The 21,933-nt window shown below is 35.2% G+C and overlaps 2 long non-coding RNA genes across 2 annotated transcripts; both read left to right on the top strand.

Moving 5' to 3' along the window:
• Positions 1–737: 737 nt before the first annotated feature.
• On the top strand, positions 738–2,293 carry LOC145945842 (uncharacterized). Its single transcript, XR_014426928.1, has 5 exons — positions 738–809; positions 1,011–1,089; positions 1,507–1,736; positions 1,907–2,072; positions 2,185–2,293. It is a non-coding gene; the product is annotated as an uncharacterized LOC145945842 (long non-coding RNA).
• Positions 2,294–8,414: 6,121 nt separating this feature from the next.
• On the top strand, positions 8,415–8,777 carry LOC145945955 (uncharacterized). The gene is made up of 2 exons (XR_014426947.1): positions 8,415–8,482; positions 8,567–8,777. It is a non-coding gene; the product is annotated as an uncharacterized LOC145945955 (long non-coding RNA).
• The last annotated feature ends 13,156 nt before the right edge of the window (positions 8,778–21,933 follow it).

The raw sequence follows: 21,933 nt of genomic DNA on the forward strand, positions 1-21,933 counted from the left end.
CTAATGTTAAATATACACTGATGCGAGACAGATTTTTGCAGAGGCTACATTTTGAAAAATTAATAGATAAAATGGAAAATCATACAAATGAATTAAATAAATTAAATAATATTGAAGAAATTAGAAATAGTAAGTAATAAAATTAATTATTTGTTTGTATATAAATTTTAAATTTTTTAAAAATTAAATTATTATTATAATTTATAATTTAAATATTTCAGTGTTAAATGATGATTGGGATGAATCGTTAATAAAAGCAGCAGTAGATTATGAAAGAATTCTTGAGGAAAAGAATAGAAATAATTGTCATAAAGTAGATGCGAATGAAGAAAAGAGAAGAGATGGATGTGAAAAAAAATCAGAAAAATTAAAGCGTGAAGAGGATAATGAATATAAAGAAGAAAAATTAAATAATAAGAATTACCTAGAGATTTAAAATGTAAAAAAAAAGAATTGTAAACAAGATATAAAAAATAATAATATGAAAATTGTATTAAATTTTAGAAAAAATTGTTTAGCGTTATATCTCTTTGGAAGGATAGTTAATAAACTTACGATTTCTGGAAAAATTATTCGTTTTTTGGTCGTCGCGTTATATTTTGCCGCGCGATAAGCATTTCTGAATAGCTGCCATAGCTGGTCACATACGATGATCAGTTGTCGCCTCTCTATCTCTCTTTTTTCGAGGCTAGTTCGAGGCCATGTTACATATGCCTTAACCTTATTTCTTTATCCGAAGTGAATCCTTCAATACGAGGTTGAAGACGTTATTCTAACCGGTGATCAAATTGGAAAACCCCCCCTCCAAGGTGAATCTAAAAATCTACTACGCTAAAATTAATTTTTGTATTTATCAGTTTGAATAAGGTATTGTTATCATTGGAATATAGGTAAGTGTACAAAATAAAATTTCTTATATAAGAACACTATTATATATAATGCAATGTTAATAAAAAGTAAATCGATTTTTGTGCTACCACACACTTTCCTCTTATTAATTTAATTTACAGATAAACATGAATCAGTAGATGAATCGACAATTATTGCTGTACCGGAACCGCAGTAACCGGGAGACAAATAATGTATCAGGTGATTATATGTGAAATATATTTTTGTTATATAATTGTATGTTACTCCCGCATAAATCGCACGAGTCGATATAAAAAATTACTTTGTTTTTTTCCAAAATGTTGGCGTTTTTCCAGTATATTCATGTACACATGTTTAATTCTGCGAAGAGCATTTTTCTCAAACTCAATCGTGCTTGATTTGACACGTGTATGTACATGAATTTACTGGAAAAGCTGCTACGCTACCATTTTGCAAAAAACAAAATAAAAATTAATTTTATTTATATATTGTATTGTATTATTTTATAATATAACGTTACATTATGTTACATTATATTATACTCTTATTATATTATACTCTTAACGTTATATTATATTATACTCTTATTTATTAGGACAATGTAGGATACTGTTAGATTATATAATTTTGTTTCAGCATCGACACATTCGAAAAAAATGTCAATAATTGCGTAAACGTTCAAAGTATTGATAAGAAAATATTGATAGAAAATTTGGTACCAGAATTTTCAAAATCTACATTTGAATCTTCAAAAAAGTTGAGCTGAATTTTCGAAACCAGAATCTGATTCGTATAATGGATCTTTAAAATCTGGACCTTCGAAATCGGGACCTTTTCGACACAGCCTAACATTGAAAATATAACATGTAAGTTTGCTTAAAAAATGTTGACATGCGTTAATTTTGTTATTTGTGTTTTTATTTTATTACGATTTATTATACATATAATTTATCCCATCATCAACTTATTTGTCTTTTATTTTTCTTTAGAATGTTTTGTAAATATAAAAATGATGTATTTGTCTTTATTTTAACAGATTCGCGAGATAAAGATGATTGGGGGGATGATCTGATCCCTGCAAATTCACCAGAGCCACATTGCGTTTCTTATGTTCAATGAATTATTAGCAGTACGGTACTCTTGGTCAGGTCGAAGGAACACGTTAAAATTTAAAAATACACAAATTTCTCGATGCCTTGTCGGTAAGTTAAACAATATTTTCTTTTTCAGTTTTTTCCGTAACAAAATATTAATATTGAATTTTCTTTTATAATATTTATATATTTACATACAAAATATTATTATATATTGCAGAAACTATCTAAAAAAAAGCGATTCTTGATCGACAACAGGATGGATCTTTTAATCTTGGTGTTTCTCGATATTTGATAGAACATCTGTTTTTCTTCTAAGTATTTTTTTATCTTTGTCCAAGATAAGTGTTATTTTACTTCACTTTTTCGGTTTTTTATACAGTAGTATCTTTTAACAATACGTGGCATAATATATACATAATCTTGAAAATTGAGACAATTAAACTTTAAAATTATCAAATGGCTTAGATAAAAATATAGTAATAAAGTATATATAGATATTGTTTTCCAATTTTATCTATGCATTTACAAAAAGTTTTGAGATTCGCTATACGTAACTAATAACGTTACTTGAAATAATCGATAAATTTACGAAAATGTAATAACATATGTGTTACGTTGTGACGTGACGTTTTTACGCCCGTCACAGGCCCGGCCGAGGAAGGGTCGAGAGAGAGGACGAATTTTGGGTCGGCGAGCGACGAACTTTTCTTCGTCGACTCGCCTTTAGTTAGTTAAGTCCCGTAGGTTTACCGAGTGGAAGTGAGTGGTCGGAGAAGGCCCTAATGTATCAAAGGGAGCAGCCATCGTGGGATGGCGGAATTTGCAGCAAGGGTGGACGACCTGAGTGGAAGCGGTGCGCTCGGGGACGCCGGGTAACACGGTGAAGTAAGGTATTTATTGTCAATAAATAGAATAAATACGTAAGGGCCCGTTACTGCCGGATGCGTTTTACAGCCTCGGATAGCGGACGGAACTAAACGGAGGAGCACATAAAAGGGTACCGACATCTCGAGACAGGGATGGCTACTCCAGTGGGGCCGCCGGCATCGTCCCGAAGAAAGCGGAACCGTCGGAGACTGATCACCTCTCGGCGGGTTCCCCAGCAAGTCGACAGCCATGAGAGAAGGAGAGAAGCAGTTATTCGGAACATACAGCGAGCAGCCACATTATCCGCACCAACATTCCGAAAAGTACCGAGAGCGGTTTCGAAAATACCGGGGCAACGAGGCCCACAAGGATCGACTATCGTCGACAGAGGATCAAGGATCGATTATAGGCGGCGCGCGCAGCGCCACCGACGCCGGCTACCGGCGTGCCGTGAGCCCAGAGTCGTACACTGTTTGACGAGACTGCGGCGTGCGAACCACGTGAGACATCGACGGACGACAGAATATTGTAAGGCCACCACTTCAAAGTCTCGGTAAGAGCGAACTCGGCGGGGACTCGCGTCTCTAGTAACACGGCTAAAATTGTTATCGATATTATTGTTAATTACTTTCGTTACCGAGCACTCGGGAGTGTGCGAAACGCGAGGCCCGTACCGAGATTCGCCATTAATGTAAGAATTGCGCCACCTCTCTCTCTCTCCGTGGAGAGCCGTATCGAGTCGACAGTCCAGAATTTTGTGTATAAATGTTAGACTAATTAGTTATCAAGTTTCGTTCTTCTGATTGTCTTGTGTCGAGTCTTTGAGTCTTGTAATTTGGGAATGTCTTTCTCTCCCGCCTCCTCGATTGAAATATAATCCGGGATATGTTCCCCTCGGTAGCGATAAATATCGAACCATAATTGTGTTGTAACACCTCGAGTGTCGAGGATCTACCGAGTCACGAGGCCGTAAATAAGTAATGTGAAACTGCAATCAATTTTCTAATATGAAATATATTTATTTAACTTTTATTTAAGTATGTCAATGTGCCGATTTAATGACTCTCCTTCTCTCCAAAGCCCCGAGTACGATTCCCCGCATTAAGAATCCGCCCCTCTGCCAATTAAGAAACTGAGTTACCGAGCTTAAGCCGTCACTGTCGTAGAATTAATTATCGTGTTATTTTGAGTGGTGCGGCCTGACCGTACCTGGCGCCCAAGCAATCTGTCGAATTTTTGTGTGTAGAGATACCGAGAAAAGTGACGAAGTTGCGCGGCACTAGAAGGAAAAGTCCGTTGCAACGTAAAAACTAAAAATCTATATAATTGTAAAGTATAACAAACGAAGTGAACCCAAAATCTATACAAAATATTTGACTGTATCGAAATATTCGATACAGTCGAATATTTTGTAAGTAATGCTTTTTTGAAAAAAATTTTAAATTAAAATTGTAGAGTTTAAAAATATCTGTTTACAGATTTTATCACTTTAACCTTGGATGGCCAAAATACTCTAGAATTTTTGTAAATAAAAAAGAATATTTTCGAAGAGTTTTAATTTTAATAAATAAGCTATATATAATGATAGATTTATTACTCTGTGATTTATAGAATAAGAATGTGATTGAAACAATGTGTGCAAAAAACCAAAGAAATAATTGAATGTTTTACCAATTTTAAAATTAAATTTGATAACTGCTCTCTGCTTCGTGACAATTTTTTTAACGGATCAAAAAAACAAAAAGAATTCATAAGCTTGGTACTAACGTAAGTACAGAATGAACGCAGCTTATTAAAAAAATACATGAATATAGCTGAATATTACTACTAAAAGATTATCTAATTGATTAACAAATGGCATTACTTGTAAGCCGGGAAAAAAATCAGTCCCGGAACTTTTCGGACAGACGGTGTATATAAATATTAATAGACATAACAAATATATAATTTTAATAAATAAACTATCTATAATAATAGATTTATTAGTCTATGATTTATATGATACGAATGTGATTGAAACAATGTGTGCAAAAAATCAAAGAAATAATTTATGTACGAGTATTCTTACGATATTGTAATTTATTTAATGTTATATATCGTATATATAACATATATTTGTTATAGTATATATAAATGTTAATAGACATAACAAATGTATATACATATATGATGTAGATAATATATAAGATGTGCATATGTTAAAAGACGTAGATAATAATATATAAAAAATGTGTGCGTATGTTAAACATAGCGTTCCAAAGCGTCTAAAGAAAGATATATTTAATATCTTTTATTTAATATACGAACTAAGTAATTTATTTTACATTAGTTACAAATAAATATATTGAACAGTATATAAACATAGTATTTTAAATTTATACACAACATTCTTTCTAATCCGTATAAAGAAAAAATATAGTATTATATTTGCAACTTTTTAATTAAAATATTTCATCATATATCCACTTTTCAAAGTTAAAATATAAAAATGTAAGAAAAGAAAAAAACGAATTATTTCACATCACATTCCATTTAATCTTTTTGTAATCATGTTTTTTTTTTTAAACAATAGTTTGTTAATCACAGCTTACAAAAATGTCAACTTTTTAAACACAGTTTAGCAACTTTCATTTTTAATAGAAGTTCAGAAACAAAAATTAAAGTAAATTTATTCAACTAAAAATTAAAGATCTAAACTGAAATAAACTTACCCTATTCAAATTACTCTAAAAGTTAATGAACAAAACTGAAATAAATTTATTCAAACGTATACTATATAATATATAAACGATGTATTTGTTTACAAATTTTGTATTTTTCGTCGCGGTCGTGTTAGATTGTGACGTCAAAAACGAAAAAGTATACGCTGAAAATTCTTATATGCCTTTTTTAAATGAAAAAAATATTTCGATTAAAACATTATTTCAGATGGTTTTAGCATACTTTTAAAATATCTCGAAAAACTCTTCTTTTCCCTCGATAGTCGACAACCGTAAAATGATCGTGATATCAAACTTTGTCACATGTGGAATGATTATACGCATGTGTATAAAGAGACTAGACGGGCCTCATATTACAGTTGTTGATTATAAAGGGGAAAGGATAGTCTTTCGAGGTATTTTAAGAGGGTGTTAAAGTCGTTTTGAAATATCTTTTTGTTTCCAAAATGGTATTTAAGAATTTTTAACGTATGTTTTCTTGCCTCTGACGTCATAATTCCAACATGGTCGGTGAAGATTCAGGAGCTGTAAATGAATATCAAAATAATAAACTTCTAAATAAACTATATAAACTTCTGTAAATTGACAGTTCGAACAATGTATAAAGTATAAAGCATATAATCATATCAACATACCTGTATTCACGAATATCGCGCGCGAGGTCCGAATCGGTGTTTATTTTACTCTCATCCTCGCGAGAACGTCGCGTTGCAAAGTGCACGCAAAGACAGAGGCACGTCCTTCTTTTTTTTAGTTGTGTATAGCTGGAATCACGTAAGCTTTCTTGATGAGCACTGGGGCACTACCTCTCGTACGGTACGGATCCTTGAGGAAACGTCGACTCACATCCGCAATGAGAACGGAGTGTGCCCGTTCTCGCACCATTCTACCGAGCGCATGCAACTGAGCGTAGCTTTTACGTAGCGACTGCGAGACACGCCGTGTGTATATTTATTTACGCGAGTCGGACAGTTGATAGTATCATATATATTTCTGACACGATGCGATCGAGTTCTTACTTGAGCTCAATCGATAGATTGAGTTCAAATTATATAATAAAAATGTCGTTACTTTTTTTCTATGTGCTTTGTAAACGGAGATATTATAATGTAAAGTTTGATTTTCTAAAAAAATTCTCTACGTGCGTGGGAATGGCCCTATGCCTGTCGGTCTCGAAACCCTTACAAGTGGTAATATTATATTTTTTATACGAGTCATTTCTGCGCTACCATTATACCAGTCCCGGAAGATTCTGCATGTAAAAATATAGGTATTTTGACTCAATATACACGTATGATCCTCATTGTCAGTCAAATTCATGTATGTGTGTGTATTACGGTACCATATAGAAAAATATTATGTACGACAAGGCATATGTTAAATTTTGTTTCGCTTATCTAGAGCGATTTAAAAATTCAGAAACGGAATATCTTATAGTTATAATGCATTTTAGAAAAAATGTTTCACATAAAAATTACAGTGTTAAAATATAGTAATGTTAATATACCAATTCTCATCCAGGTCCTCTGAGAGGGGGGTGAAGGGCAAGGGAAATTTGCTGCGAGGAATGACGTCACACGAGGCGATGAAAGCGTCCGCGAGAGAGCCGTAGGGTGGAGTCCGTGGGGTGAGAAGAACGCGAAGGAGAGCGCATGTGAGAGAGATAGGCGACAAGATAACGCGAGGCGTACGCGAGAAACGTTCGCGAGAGTTTTTTTTCTAATAATAATAATTTAATGATAATAATTCTTATGCTATTCTAATATTAGGGATGTAAGGAGAGGAAGGAATTTTAAAATAAATACATTTAATGATAAAATTTTTTAATTATACAGAGTGTCCCATAATTCGCGAACCACCCGTCAGTTGCAGGTAGAGTAGGTTAAACTGATTGTGAGTAAAAAAGTCCTCTGCCATTTTGCGATTTTCTCAATAATTAATGAGAAATAAATTAAAGAAAATCAGCCAATTCGAGCGATGATAAACGTGCAGCGAGAAGAGACAGCCCACTCGGGGATCCAGAGTTAGCGCTACTCGTATGTAGTTACTGTCTTTTGTAAAGCGCTCCTCCCCGCTTCATCGCGCGCCTAGCAACCGTGTAACATTATACTGTTTCTTTTCGCCGCATGCTTAGTAACGATATGAAACTGGGCTGTCTTTTCTCGCCGTCGTCACGCGAATTGGCTGATCTTCTTTAATTTATTTCTCATTCATTATTGCGAAAATCGCAAAATGGTAGAGGACTTTTCTATTCAGTTCAACATGCTCTACCTGCAACTGACGGGTGGTTCGCGAATTATGGGACACCCTGTATATATATGTGGGTATATGCGTGTATGTGTGTGTGTGTGTGTGTGTGAATGTAAGATAATAAAAAATGAATATAAATTTTAAAAATAATATAAATTATATATAAATAGAGCGGTGAGGTGTCGGCTGCGAGGCGGCTGGGCGATGGAGGATTGATGGATCTCTTCTACATAACAAAAATTTTTTATTATTAATTATTCTATTATATATTTTAATAATTTTTAAAATTAAAAACACTTACCAGTTCCAATTTTCCACCACATCTTCGGGATATGGCTCCAGTGGAAAGAGCGGACGAAGACAGAATGTATCTTCCTGAAACCATGGATTATTTCTCTCCCATTCGCGAGCCTCCTCAGTATCATCCCACATATGATCTAATATATATATCTATCGCATCTCATCACGGAATCTTTGTTTCGGACCATCTGTTTTCTTATCTGATGTACCGAGTAAGCGTTCAAGCTAATTCTTATGTCATACATCCCCTACTCTTTTTAACGTGAGTGGGTCTGTCTCCGCGACGTTTGTCATAAAGTCTCGAGCAGTCATCGAAGTTAGTATAAAAAATAGTGAAAAATGACTGGAGGTTTTCTGCGCCGTACGCTCCCCGAAATAGTAAGTTGTACAGTTTATTTAAAACTATTGTACAGAATATTGCAATATGTTTAGATATATATATTAAATATTCATATTTTTCAGATAATCGATAGCATTGTGCTAAATTTACGGCCGCAACACATGGTGGAGCAAGGCTTAACTGAACGAGAGTGGGTGAGAATGTTGAGGTGGGAACATCGCAAATGTTCGCAGAAATGTGGTGCGAAACTGCGGAGGCGCGGCAAATGGATGCAATTTACAATGGGCTATGGGAAAACATGTATGCTCTTCGGGAGCTGTTTGGCCTAGAGCAGAGCTGTCCACGTTTTGCACTTTTCGGCCGATTTCCGAGGCTCACCGCCTAGCGGCCCCCACTTACGCTCGAGACCTTAGCAACGCGTGGCCCGATAACCGTAACTAAGACGCGCGGAGCTCTGTCTCAGGGACGGCGCATCTGTAACGCGATGCTGTTCCGTACCCCTTAACTAAATATTTTCAGTTTTTTAAAATCGCGATTTTTTAATTATTATTTTTTATTATTAATTATTATTTTATACTTATATTTATATATATTTATTATTAGATTATATTTATATTAGAATTAAAAGTGCAAAACGTGGACAGCTCTGAGTTAAGGGGTACGGAACGTCCCTGAGACAGAGCTCCGCGCGTCTTAGTTACGGTTATCGGGCCACGCATTGCTAAGGTCTCAAGCGTAAGTGGGGGCCGCTAGGCGGTGAGCCTCGGAAATCGGCCGAAAAGTGCAAAACGTGGACAGCTCTGGCCTAGAGCCATATCCACCAGAACCTGTGGTGGAAAATTGGAACTAGTAAGTATTTCTTTTTAATTATAAATTATTAAATTAATTAATAAAAAATTTCTGTTATGCAGGAGTCCCCGCCTAGCCGTCACCTCCGCTTCGCGCAGCACCTAGCATTCGGCCGCCTCACCATATCCAGACACTCTCGTTCAGACAGGCCTTGCTCAACCATGTGTTACTGTCGTAAATTTTATATACTTTTTTTATTTTTTGATTATATTATTGTATTATTATATTTTACATTTTATATTAATTTATATTTTATATTCATATTTTATATTATTCTTATATTCGTATTTTTTATTATTCTTATATTTTTACACACACACACAACGCACACATATTTTGTAAATACACGCACACACACACACACACACACACACACACACACACACACAAAATTGTATAATTGCACACACATACTCATTTAAAAAATAAAAATTATTTTAAATATTAAATAAATGTATTCATTTTAGAATAGGTCCTCTCTCCTTTCCTCCTATTAAAATCTTATTAATTTAAAAAAATATTTAAAAAAAAAATATTAAAAGAAAAAAAATATTAATTAAAAAAAAATTCTCTCTCGCGTCCGCCTCTCGCGTTCTCCTTCGCTGCATCAGCTCTCGCGCTCTCCTTCGCCGCGTCATCTCGCAACATCTCTCTCTCGCTCTTGCGTCATCTCTCTCGCGTACGCCTCTCGCGCTCTCCTTCGCGAACACCTTGCGTCATCTTGTCGCTGCGCTACCTCGCACTATCTCGCGACCGCTATCTCTCTCGCTCTTGCATATACACCTCGCTGCAACACCTCGCGCTCTCCTTCGTTGCATCATCTTGCGACCGCTATCTCTCTTTCGCGAACGTCTCTCTCGCGTCATCTCTCTCGCGTACGCCTCTCGCGCTCTCCTTCGCGAACATCTCGCGTCATCTTGTCGCTGCGCTACCTCGCACTATCTCGCGACCGCTATCTCTCTCGCTCTTGCATATACACCTCGCTGCAACACCACGCGCTCTCCTTCGCTGCATCATCTTGCGACCGCTATCTCTCTTTCGCGAACGTCTCTCTCGCGACATCTCTCTCCATCTGTACCCACGCTCTAGGTTTTAAACTCCGCAAATAGTTGTCAAAGTTTCTGAGAAATTGAAAAATATATAACGATTAATTTTTTATTTGTGAGTATGTGTGTGTGTGTGAATGTAAGATAATAAAAAATTGTGCAAATGGAATTAAAAATTATTACTTTATATTATTGATCGTCGAATATCGGCACGATATAACGAAATCTAGAAAAGATGATGTAAATATGAACAATTAAAATACTTATTGATAATTAATAAAACTGTGTATTGTATTAATAATTTTTCATATATTAGGTGTACAACTTTGCTTCCGCCGTTTTCCTATAGATAGCTTTAGCGGTAAGTAGTGGTCGAAATAAATAGATCATAGACGTCATGCAATAAACTTGGGCATCTGTCAACATAACCCCATAGAAACATTAATCGATTTGTGTCTGCATCATAAAGTTATTCTCGATTGAAAATGTCAGTTTACGAGCCAAATTCTCGTCATTTGCGGGAGGTTATTCGGTTTGGCCGTCGACGTGGAAGCATGGCCGGGATATCCCCATGATTTTCTGCGCTTGGGGTTATCGTAATGAACCCATTTTTCGTCCCCAGTCACAATGCGATGCAGAAATCCCTTCCGTCTTTCAAGCAACTGTTCACAAGCAAACAAACGCCGTTCAACATCTCTCGGTTTCAACTCGTACGGCACCCAATTTCCTTGCTTCTGAATCATTCCCATGTCTTTGAGGCGTTTTGAAATTGTTTGTTGAGTCACTCCCAATGATCGTGCCAATTCTTCTTGACTTTGACTCGAGTCTTCATTAAGTAATGCCTCCAATTCTGCATCTTCGAAAACCTTCTCTCTTCCACCGCTATGCCGGTCTTCGACGTGAAAATCACCGTTCTTGAAGCGTTGAAACCACTCACGACACGTTCTTTCACTAATAGCGGCCTCACCATAAGTATTTGAGAGCATTCGATGAGCCTCAGCCGCAGATTTCTTCATATTGAAGCAGAAAATTAAAACCTCCCGCAAATGACGAGAATTTGGCTCGTAAACTGACATTTTCAATCGAGAATAACTTTATGATGCAGACACAAATCGACTAATGTTTCTATGGGGTTATGTTGACAGATGCCCAAGTTTATTGCATGACGTCTATGATCTATTTATTTCGACCACTACTTACCGCTAAAGCTATCTATAGGAAAACGGCGGAAGCAAAGTTGTACACCTAATATTTTATTTATATTTAATATAAAATAAAAAATTTATAATGTAAAAATTATACACGATGCGTGATATCGTGTAAAGAAATATGTTTTTTATACGCAAAAATAATTTTTAAAAAGTTGCATTTTTTTGACGGGTGATATAAGATTGGATACTGTGATAAATGTATATTCAAAATTGTTAAACATGTAAAAAATAAGTGAAAATATTATTTTTGATACTATTATATGTACCGCTTAATAATTAAGTATATTATATTTTTTACTAATTAAATGATATTCACATTCCATTAGTTAAATACATGTAGTTTCAATTTAAATTTAGTAAAAAATACTTTACTATTTTTCACAATTCTTGCAATAATTAATGAGATATTAATTATGAAAAAATTAATCAATTTAAATGTCACTGTTTTTCTTCTTTTCATAAATCGCTCTTTTTACTCTTTTATCGTGTAACATATAACCGCGTAATACGAAACTGTTTTTTTTTTGCCGTATATTTACTAATTATATAAGATTGTTTATAAGTTGTATCTCTTTATTGTCGAGTATATTTGGCACTTTTTCCTGCATTTTTGTAAAATTTCGCTTTATATTCACAAATTTGTTCCTCGCGCTAGTTGCACCAGAGTAAATTGGAAAAGTTTAAGAATGCGCAAAATTTTATTAAATTAAAAGATGTATGAACGAAGCGTTCGATCCGAAAAAATTATTCTACCACAGTTAGCACGAGGCGCGAAGCGAAGCGGAGTGGCCGAAGCTCGGAGCGGCGAGGAGGAGCGAGGAGTGAAGCGGCCGCAGGTCCGCGGAACGACCGAGCGACGAGCGAGCGGCGTAGAGCGGAGGCCCACGAAGCGCAGCTTAAGCGCCGAACATTATTAGTTTTTTGTATTTAAATTTTAAAATGTTAATAATAATTGTCAGATATTTTTCATCAAAAATGTCTTTATTAAATATAAATATTTTTTAAAAATATTTTTTAAAAAACACAATTTATATAAAAAATTGTTATTCATTTATATGTATGAATGTATTAATAATAAGGATTAAATAAGAATATACGTATCATGCTCGATCGTTATCCTTATTATCATCAATCGAGCGATCGATTTGACAGTTTTCGCGAAAATACATTTTACACGTGGAGTATGGCGTTCGAATTGTCGAGTGCTGGATTTTTTCACATAGGTATACGCAATGTTACAGTTTGTTATCACTGTGGTCTTGCTTTATGTGGCTGGAATATGCAAAATGTAGCTCATGCTTTAAAGGAACATTACGCGTGGAATTGCAAATGTTGTTTTATACATCGTAAAAGTAGCGAGTTTGCCTCGATTAATATTACGATAACATCTAACGATAAGCTACCGTCCAACACAATATTGTCTCTTCTTCAATATAACAATTTTGTACCTACGACAACCATAGTGCCGTGTCGCGCTACATCTCACTTGTGCGCCATATATAATCGCTATCGTGATGTGAGAAAAATTGTTTTTCGCGAACAATTGGTCTTTGATCAGCTAGTAATGTATTTTCTAAAATTTCAACGTCATCATCATCGCTTATTATCACGCTGTCGTAAAATTGAACAACGAGTAGGACAACAGTTGGATATATTGCGTTACGCGGATGATGAATTTTTACAAAAAGACGCTACGACGTTAATAGATCAATTATCGCGCGATGTAGAGAATTTGGAGAATCGAGCACGGTATGCGAAATCGTTCGAGTATAACGACAAAATTTCAATATATTACGACGAATTGAATAAAATATTAAAAGTTGAGGATACCGTGTGGTGGAATCAACAAAATATAGAGATAAATTTTGTCAACGTCACGAATCGGTTACAATGCAATTGTATAGCCGGTCAGTTACAATTGTTAAGATCATCTTTAAAAATCCCACTATCCTTGAGTCTTGCATTCGTATCGTCACTACCTCCACCTACAGCGCGACCGAGTATCGATCGGCGTCACGATAACAACATTCGATCGGAAGGACGCGACGATAATGATACTTCTAACAAGAATAATTCTATTATTTCCTCCACCATCGAGATAAACGAAAATTGTTGTTGCGTAGTATGTTTAGATCAGGTGAAAGATATGATTTTTTTACCTTGCCGTCATGCGATTTGTTGCCAAGAATGCGCTTCCATGCTGACACAATGTCCATTGTGTCGAGCTACGATATTTTTCAAAATTCGGGCGATATTATAGGAGCCCTTGTATGAAAAAAATAGGATGCGAAAATATCGGAATCCTCCCTTAAGTAGGGAAGGATTCTACGGCATCCTATTATTTCAACTACCCCATTCCTATATTATATATAATAATAATGTAAATTCTATGTCTCTCTTCGAATTTATTTCTCATTATTTCATAATTCAATATTCGTTTGTGCGCGGAGAGGGGGGAAGTGTCCGCGATGTTAGGGTCCGCGAGGGGTCCGCGGGGAGAGAGGAATCCGCGAAAAACCGCGTGAAGCTTGATGGGTGAGGAGTCCGCGGGGAGAGATGACGCGAAGGAGAGAGATAGCGGTCGCGAGATAGTACGAGATGAAGAGGTAGCACAGCGAGAAGATGACGCGAAGGAGAGCGCGAGGCGCACGCGAGCGAGATATCGCAAGAGAGGCGTATATATATATGCAATAGCGAGAAATGTTGCGAGAGATGTTGCGAGTAAAGAGAGAGATAACGCAGCGACAAGATGACGTGAGGCGTTCGCGAAGGAGAGAGACGTAACGCGAGGCGCATGCGAGCGCAAGAGAGAAAGAGATAGCGACAAGATAACGCGAGAGAGGTAACGCAACGAAGGAGAGCGCAAAAAGAGAGAGGCGTTCGCAAGAGAGATTTTTAAAAAATTTTTTATACTTAATATTCTTAATAATAATTTAATATTTCTTATACTATTCTTAATATTAGGGATGCGAGGAAAGGAATTATCCTAAAGTAAATACACATGCTTTTAATATAATACTTTTTAATTATATATGTGTAATACATTTGTGTGTGTGTGTGTATTTACAAAATGTGTGTGTGTATGTTGTAAAAATATAAAATATAAAAATATAATACAATAATATATAATAATATAAAAATATAAAATATGAATACAATATGAAATATGAACATAATATATAAAATATAAATTTAAAAAATATAGAGTATAGGTGTGGCTGCTGCGAGGCGCTGTAGGCGACCGGGCGAGGACTCCTGCGTAACAGAAAATTTTTTATTATTTTAATAATTTTTAAAATTAAAAAGAAATACTTACAACAATTATTCCTCCTCAGAGGATTCTCTATAAGTTCAGGTAATGGGGAGTTTTAAATGGAATTAAGTCGGGAAGTTTTGAAAATTGGTGAAGCACATTTTTCCATTTAGATTTTTACTTGTGAAGAAGAGTGAAAAATGAAGTTTACTCAACGCCAATCGAGTCTCATTGTGAACATCTGATTTAACAAATAAATACGACTTTTGATCGATTAATGTTGAATCAGGAGGAAATCCGTAAAGCGACTAGATCGGTAATTACTCGATGCTGAAAGTGTTTGGAGCTAGGGGAGGGGGGCATTTTGAGAACAGTTAGTGTTTTCACGTCTTTATTCATTTTCTACTATTACGTGCTATTTTAGTTTAAAAAATTTTATTTTATTTTCATAAAAGAAAAAGATCTTTATTTTCTATATCGATCGTTTTTTTTTCAAGAAATTTATTAAATTTCATTTTCTTTTCACCTTTTGCTCTTCCTTTATCAGAGGTTTTGAGCGATAATTTCTTAAGGAAGCATTTTTCGACCCATATTTATAGGAAATTTTTTGTTCAGAATTAAATTTCCTATAAGATCTCAAAGTCTGGCTGGAACGTTCAGGATCACCCTGTATATAAATATAATATAAAAATTAACAAAATTGTGATACGTACGAGAAAAATGTGATCGCGCTCGGCGCCTCTGCTGCGCTTCGCGCCTTGCGCTATAATAGCTGCGCTAAAGCACAATGTTGAAGAAAAGAAGAAGCCTTTTACCCGATGGCGAAAGAGAAGTAATGGATTTACGAACACAGAGCGTCTTATTAGGAAAATTACTTCGATACAACGATGATAATTTATCCATCCTCCTGTAGATCGCAAAATTCTATACTATTAGCGAAGATTATCATTATCTGTAAAAATAAAAAAATTCGTCTTTTTTTTTTTAATTTTCTCTTAACATTTTCGACGCGAATTAGATTTCCGGTTTGCTATAGACACAGTGCGACGCTTCAATTTATAACTCTCCCTACCTCTCTCTCTCTCTTTCTCTTCGATTAAGATCATAAAAAAACCAGAAAAAAATATGATAAAATTTACCGTTGTTAACCATTCCACCTTCACGATTATGAGGAATATTAAACTAAAACATGAGGGTGGATATTATATAATTATATGTATATAATAAGATGATATATAGTAAATTCCTTCTCCTTTTTTTATTATCATGAAAATATTTTATGTACTTAAGGTTATATATAATTTTTTGTTTTTATATATGTATAAAGGGAAGGTATTTAACGAAATATAACATATGAATAATATAGAGTATACGAGGTTATAAAGAAAATACAATAGTGGAAAGTTTAACTTAAGATTACAGATGAATATATATATGCGTATATATATATATATATATATATATATATATATATATAAAAGGAACGAAGTAAAGTCGACCCAACTAGCCAAAATTATATTTATTTAAAAAACACACAACGTTTCGACCATATGGATGTGGTCCTTATCAAGTGTAATACTGAAACAATACAGTTTTAAATCATAAGTGTGAGACGATTTGATATGTCAAAAGTTAGAGATTTTTTACATACTTCATTAGTAGAGGTGCAGCCAAATTAACGATAACGTCAACTTTTCCATAATATAATTACAACATATTTAAATAAACATAACATAAATTCAAGTTTGTCAAAACATTTGAAAGAGAGAAAACGATCCTATCATTATGATGATTCGTCAAAAACTAAATATATAAAGCCAAAGATTATACGACCTTTATAATTTTATCATAAATGTTATTGAGATTCTCAGTGTCTTTATGTAGGTTAATTGTATTGCTAACTTTTTTGATAAAAAACATCTCTGCGATTTCTCTCTTTCTAACATGTTTTTCGCTGTGCAATATAACGGGTGATGTCCAATCAAAATCGTGTCCATATGTTAGTCTATGTTTACTTATAACAGAATGATTTGTCGCATGTAATTTTATATTGTTACAGTGTTCTTTTACACGAGTGCGCATATGTCTCTTTGTTTGCCCGATATATGAGGCATTACAATTATTACAATTAATTTTGTATACAACATTAGTTCTATCATTGTTGGACAATGTATCTTTGCCTCGTTTTATTAATGTGTCCAATTTATTGGCTATTTTATAGACGACATTAGCGCCGGCATTTTTTAGCGAACGACCAATGCTCTCACTCACATCTTTGACATACGGCAACGAAATGTAAGGAGAAATTTTTGAACACCCATCATACGCTTCAAATGTACTGTTATCATCAGTACGATTTTTTAGAATTTTGTATCGTCACTTGGTAGTCCGCTATACAATGTCTCGAGTTACATACACAACTTAATATATAACTCCATTAAAAAACCAATGTCCCATATTAAAGATGGGTGGTCATTTGCTAAAATTATTAAAGGGGCAAACAAAGAGACATATGCGCACTCGTGTAAAAGAACACTGTAACAATATAAAATTACATGCGACAAATCATTCTGTTATAAGTAAACATAGACTAACATATGGACACGATTTTGATTGGACATCACCCGTTATATTGCACAACGAAAAACATGTTAGAAAGAGAGAAATCGCAGAGATGTTTTTTATCAAAAAAGTTAGCAATACAATTAACCTACATAAAGACACTGAGAATCTCAATAACATTTATGATAAAATTATAAAGGTCGTATAATCTTTGGCTTTATATATTTAGTTTTTGACGAATCATCATAACGATAGAATCGTTTTCTCTCTTTCAAATGTTTTGACAAACTTGAATTTATGTTATGTTTATTTAAATATGTTGTAACTATATTATGGAAAAGTTGACGTTATCGTTAATTTGGCTGCACCTCTACTAATGAAGTATGTAAAAAATCTCTAACTTTTGACATATCAAACCGTCTCACACTTATGATTTAAAACTATATTGTTTCAGTATTACACTTGATAAGGACAGTACTCTGCGTTGATACCACTGCTTGTGTTTTTTAAATAAATATAATTTTTGGCTAGTTGGGTCGACTTTACTTCGTTCCTTTTTAAAATTTTACTAGCGACTTTTTAAGTATCTAATTATTATTTTTATATATATATATATATATATATATATATATAAAAAGTCTTATAATATAAGAATTAGTCTTAGTCAGTGTTGGTCAATAAAATCTTAAAATTGTTTTAAAAATTCGACTGGCAAATCACATCTTACATATTGATATATATATATGTTTTCATTTATACGGCGGGTTCGACGTTCGGCTGTGATTTTTGTGTGCAGCTCTGCATGTCCTAGTTTGACAAGCACGTCTCTAACGTTGTATGCTCTGTTGAATTCGCTGTCGGCTTTCATGTGTAGTTTTACGAGTGCTGCTCCTTGTCTCAAGGATGTACAATGTTAATCCATCCCTGTTGTTCTTCTAGAAGGAGTTGACATAAGTGTCGTGTCCTCCTGGGCCAGGTGGTTTTTGTTGGCGAGGGCCCTTGTATAGGCTAACCCGCAAATAATGGCTTGCCACGGTAATTCTTTGAATCTATCTTCCAGGAAGTAGACATCATTCGCGTGATGCCAGGTTGTCCTGCCCCAATCGCTTAGTACTACCTGGACCATCCAGGTAGTTTTGTCGATGCTTCTGATGAAGCCGCGTTTCCACGTTTCTTTTTCTTTGATTGCTCCATTTCTGCTTTTAGGTTTTCGGGTAAAAATATATAACGATTTTGCTCTCCTGTCCATTCGAAACTTGAGCTCCTCTTCCATCTCTTGGAGGTTTGCTTCGTCGTTTTTAGTTGTGCCCAGAAGAGGAGTGGTGAATCCGCTCTCAGTATTGTCACTTCTAGGCGACTGCGAGTCAGGAACTCCGTTTCGATGTACTGGATCTCCATTTCTGTAGTAGATATTATATTTAATATGTTGAAGTGGTAATGAAATTGTTGTCTTTATGTATGGAGAAATCCGACGAGAGGGGGAAATTCTTTGAAAAAATGTTTATACCGATTAAAATAATTTTCCTTTCTTTGATACGTCTGTGTATAATATAATGATACAAATTCTACGTATTTTATAAAATATGAGAATAATTTCGCAATTTGATACGTCTGCACGATTGCTCCGCTATCGCGGGAAATCCAGAGTGATTCGAGAGAGAGAGAGAGAGAGAGAGAGAGAGAGAGAGAGAGAGAGAGAGAGAGAGAGAGAGAGAGAGGAGAGAGAGAGGAGAGAGAGAGAGAGGAGAAAGAAAGAGAGATAAGGATGGAGGAGAAAAGACTTTTTCAGAGTTAGAAGTAAACAAGGGTAATAAATTAATAAATCAAAAAAAAGGAAAGCAAATATAATTTAATTGAAGTCCAGAATTATTTTTAAGTATAGAGGTGGGAATGTAGCACACTTGATAACTTACTTCTCATATGGGATGCGCTGATGAAATATTCGAAAAACGGAGTTGCGTCGAGTTAAGCGCCTCAAGGTGGAGATCTGACTTGATAAGTATTCGGTTTTGTGAACTCACCATTGTTCACTGTCGCGTCGCACAACGAGCGTCGAAATCTGCGTTCGAGCGAGGCCGAATTTTCAAATATCTTTTCGCCATCGTTGAATCACTTCCGATCCCCATCCTTCGTCTAGGTAGTCTCTGGAGTATGCAGGTATTCTTCGATGCAACCTCTGCATTCGTGCGGATTTTATCTGTACAATTCTTTTATCGCAATAGACGCAATGAGTTTGATCGTCGGCTGAGTCTTTGTGTACTAGGTTGTGTGTTGCCAGGAATACGTATGTGTTCTTGTATTCATCTGGTGTTTTGTCATAACACGTGATACAGATTTTGTAGTTACTATTAATGTTTTGGTAAAGCTTTTCTTCTAGCGCAATTACACATTTGAGTTCCATGAGGTACTCGTATGCTTCGGTATAGTCACTCGGTCTTACTCCATCGATGGGTCCGTGGTATTCTTCTCCTTTTATATCAGGGGTCCACAAGAGGCGATGGTATACCGGCATTTTTCTATATCCCCCTTTTTTTAATTTTACAACCGGTGGGCGAGTGACTAAGAGAGAACGAAAAAAAAAGTAAAAATAAAAAAAAGGAAAATGGCTCTTTTCAAGATTCTTGTAGAATGTATATATGGGTTATTAATAATATAATATATAAGGAATATATATCCAGAGTGATTTCGAGAGATGAGGGGATGGTAGAAATCACGGATTGCTCCGCTATCGCGGAAATCCAGAGTGATTTCGAGAGAGAGAGAGAGAGAGAGAGAGAGAGGAGAAAGAGAGTAATAAATTAATAAATAAAAAAAAGAGGAAAGCAAATATAATTTAATTGAAGTCCCAGAATTATTTTTAATTATAGAGGTGGGAATGTAGCACACTTGATAACTTACTTCTTATATGAGGTGCCCTGATGGAATATTCGAAAAACGGAGTTGCGTCTAGTCGAGCGCCTCAAGGTGGAGATCTGGCTTGATCCGTATCCGGTTTTTTTGAACTCGCTATTGTTCACTGTCGCTGTCGCACTCACTCTCTGTTTTTATTCACACACAAACCGAGCGTCGAAATCCGCGTTCGAAGCGAGTCCGAATTTTCAAATGAATCGTGTTCGAAAAGTCTGAAAAGGTCTAAAAGTATGAGGTCCGGATAAGTCGTGTGCGGAAATTATGCTCAAGAGTCCGGAGTAAAATCTGCTCTCCCGAGGAATGTCGCGGGTATATCAACCTTCTTGCTCCTCCTAACCATTGGTTTATTAACATTTCCTGACGAATAGGAAATTTTTCAATGATGCCCCTTTGGGTCCCGGAGGCGTCTCTTTTAATTTTACAATTACCACGATTGGTTAGAGTTTTTGTTTAGGACTCTAGGTTTCGACCAATGGAGAATTTGTTGTAGTCAAGTGAGGTTGATATTTTTATTACCCTCTCGAATTTATCTCACAATCAGGTATCGCGTACCGACGAACTGTCAGGCGAGAATTGTTTAGGTTCGGTTATCGTTGTTAATCTTTCTTCTTAATCTTTATTAGTCTTCGACTGTCGGTTTCGTTTAGAGAACCGTCGACTATAGTTTAACTTCTTAGAATATAATGAGTTATAGTTTGAATTTTATGAGTTGATCTCTGTTTGCTTCTCAAGTTCTGTATTTATTCTTTACTTTTATGATGGAACTGTCTCGGATATGTTTCTCTCGCCTGTCAGATCGTCGGTTTATCTTTCACCGCTCGTTACTTTGCAATTTGATACGTCTGTGTATGGAAAGATTCGCCGCTGCTAAAACACGCGAGGAAGTTTCTTGAAAAAATACTTATATCAGTTGATATAATTACTTCTCCATTTGATATGTATGCGCGCATGAAGAAATTCACCGCTCGTCACTTTGCAATTCGATACGCTTGTGTATGGAACGATTCGCCGCTGCTAAAAAACACGCGAGGGAGTTTCTTGGTAAGGAAACATTAAGATAATCCCTTCCTCAAATTTTCTAATACGTATACGCATAGAAAGATTCGCCGCTGCTAAAAAACGTGCGAGGAGTTCCTTTAATGAAAACGAGCATTTGTACCGATCGAGTGACAGAGCGAGTCAATGTGATTAAAATTTCTTCATTTGCACAATTAATACATAGATTAGTGTTTTTGTGATCAACATTATCGTAATGATGGAATTATTAATGGATGACGAAAAGTGTTCTCAACTTTGTAAAATTTAAACAACTTATCCGAAGAATGTATAAAATTACGAGACGATGTTAAACAATTTCATAAATTTGTTCAACAACGTCACGAAGTATTAGAAAAACGAAGAAAAAAACTGCATTGTATATTTAATGAAATTCAAACATCGTTATGGTTAAAAACAAATAAAAATCACTTTCAACAACAATCGTCGAACGAGCAGCAGCAGCAGCAGCAGCAAACAACACAACAGTCACAACAGTGCACCTTTACTGACAAGTCAAAAGTGAAAAATGAATTATGTTTAACGCTTAAGAGAAAAAGAGAGGACGAAGCAGCAACATCGGTAAATACGTCGAGTACTCTGCGTTGATACCACTGCTTATC

Source organism: Prenolepis imparis, unplaced genomic scaffold (assembly GCF_030444845.1).
Source record: "Prenolepis imparis isolate NDT839.2.m4 unplaced genomic scaffold, iyPreImpa1.0 SCAF_15, whole genome shotgun sequence".
Classification (NCBI taxonomy): Eukaryota; Metazoa; Arthropoda; class Insecta; order Hymenoptera; family Formicidae; genus Prenolepis; species Prenolepis imparis.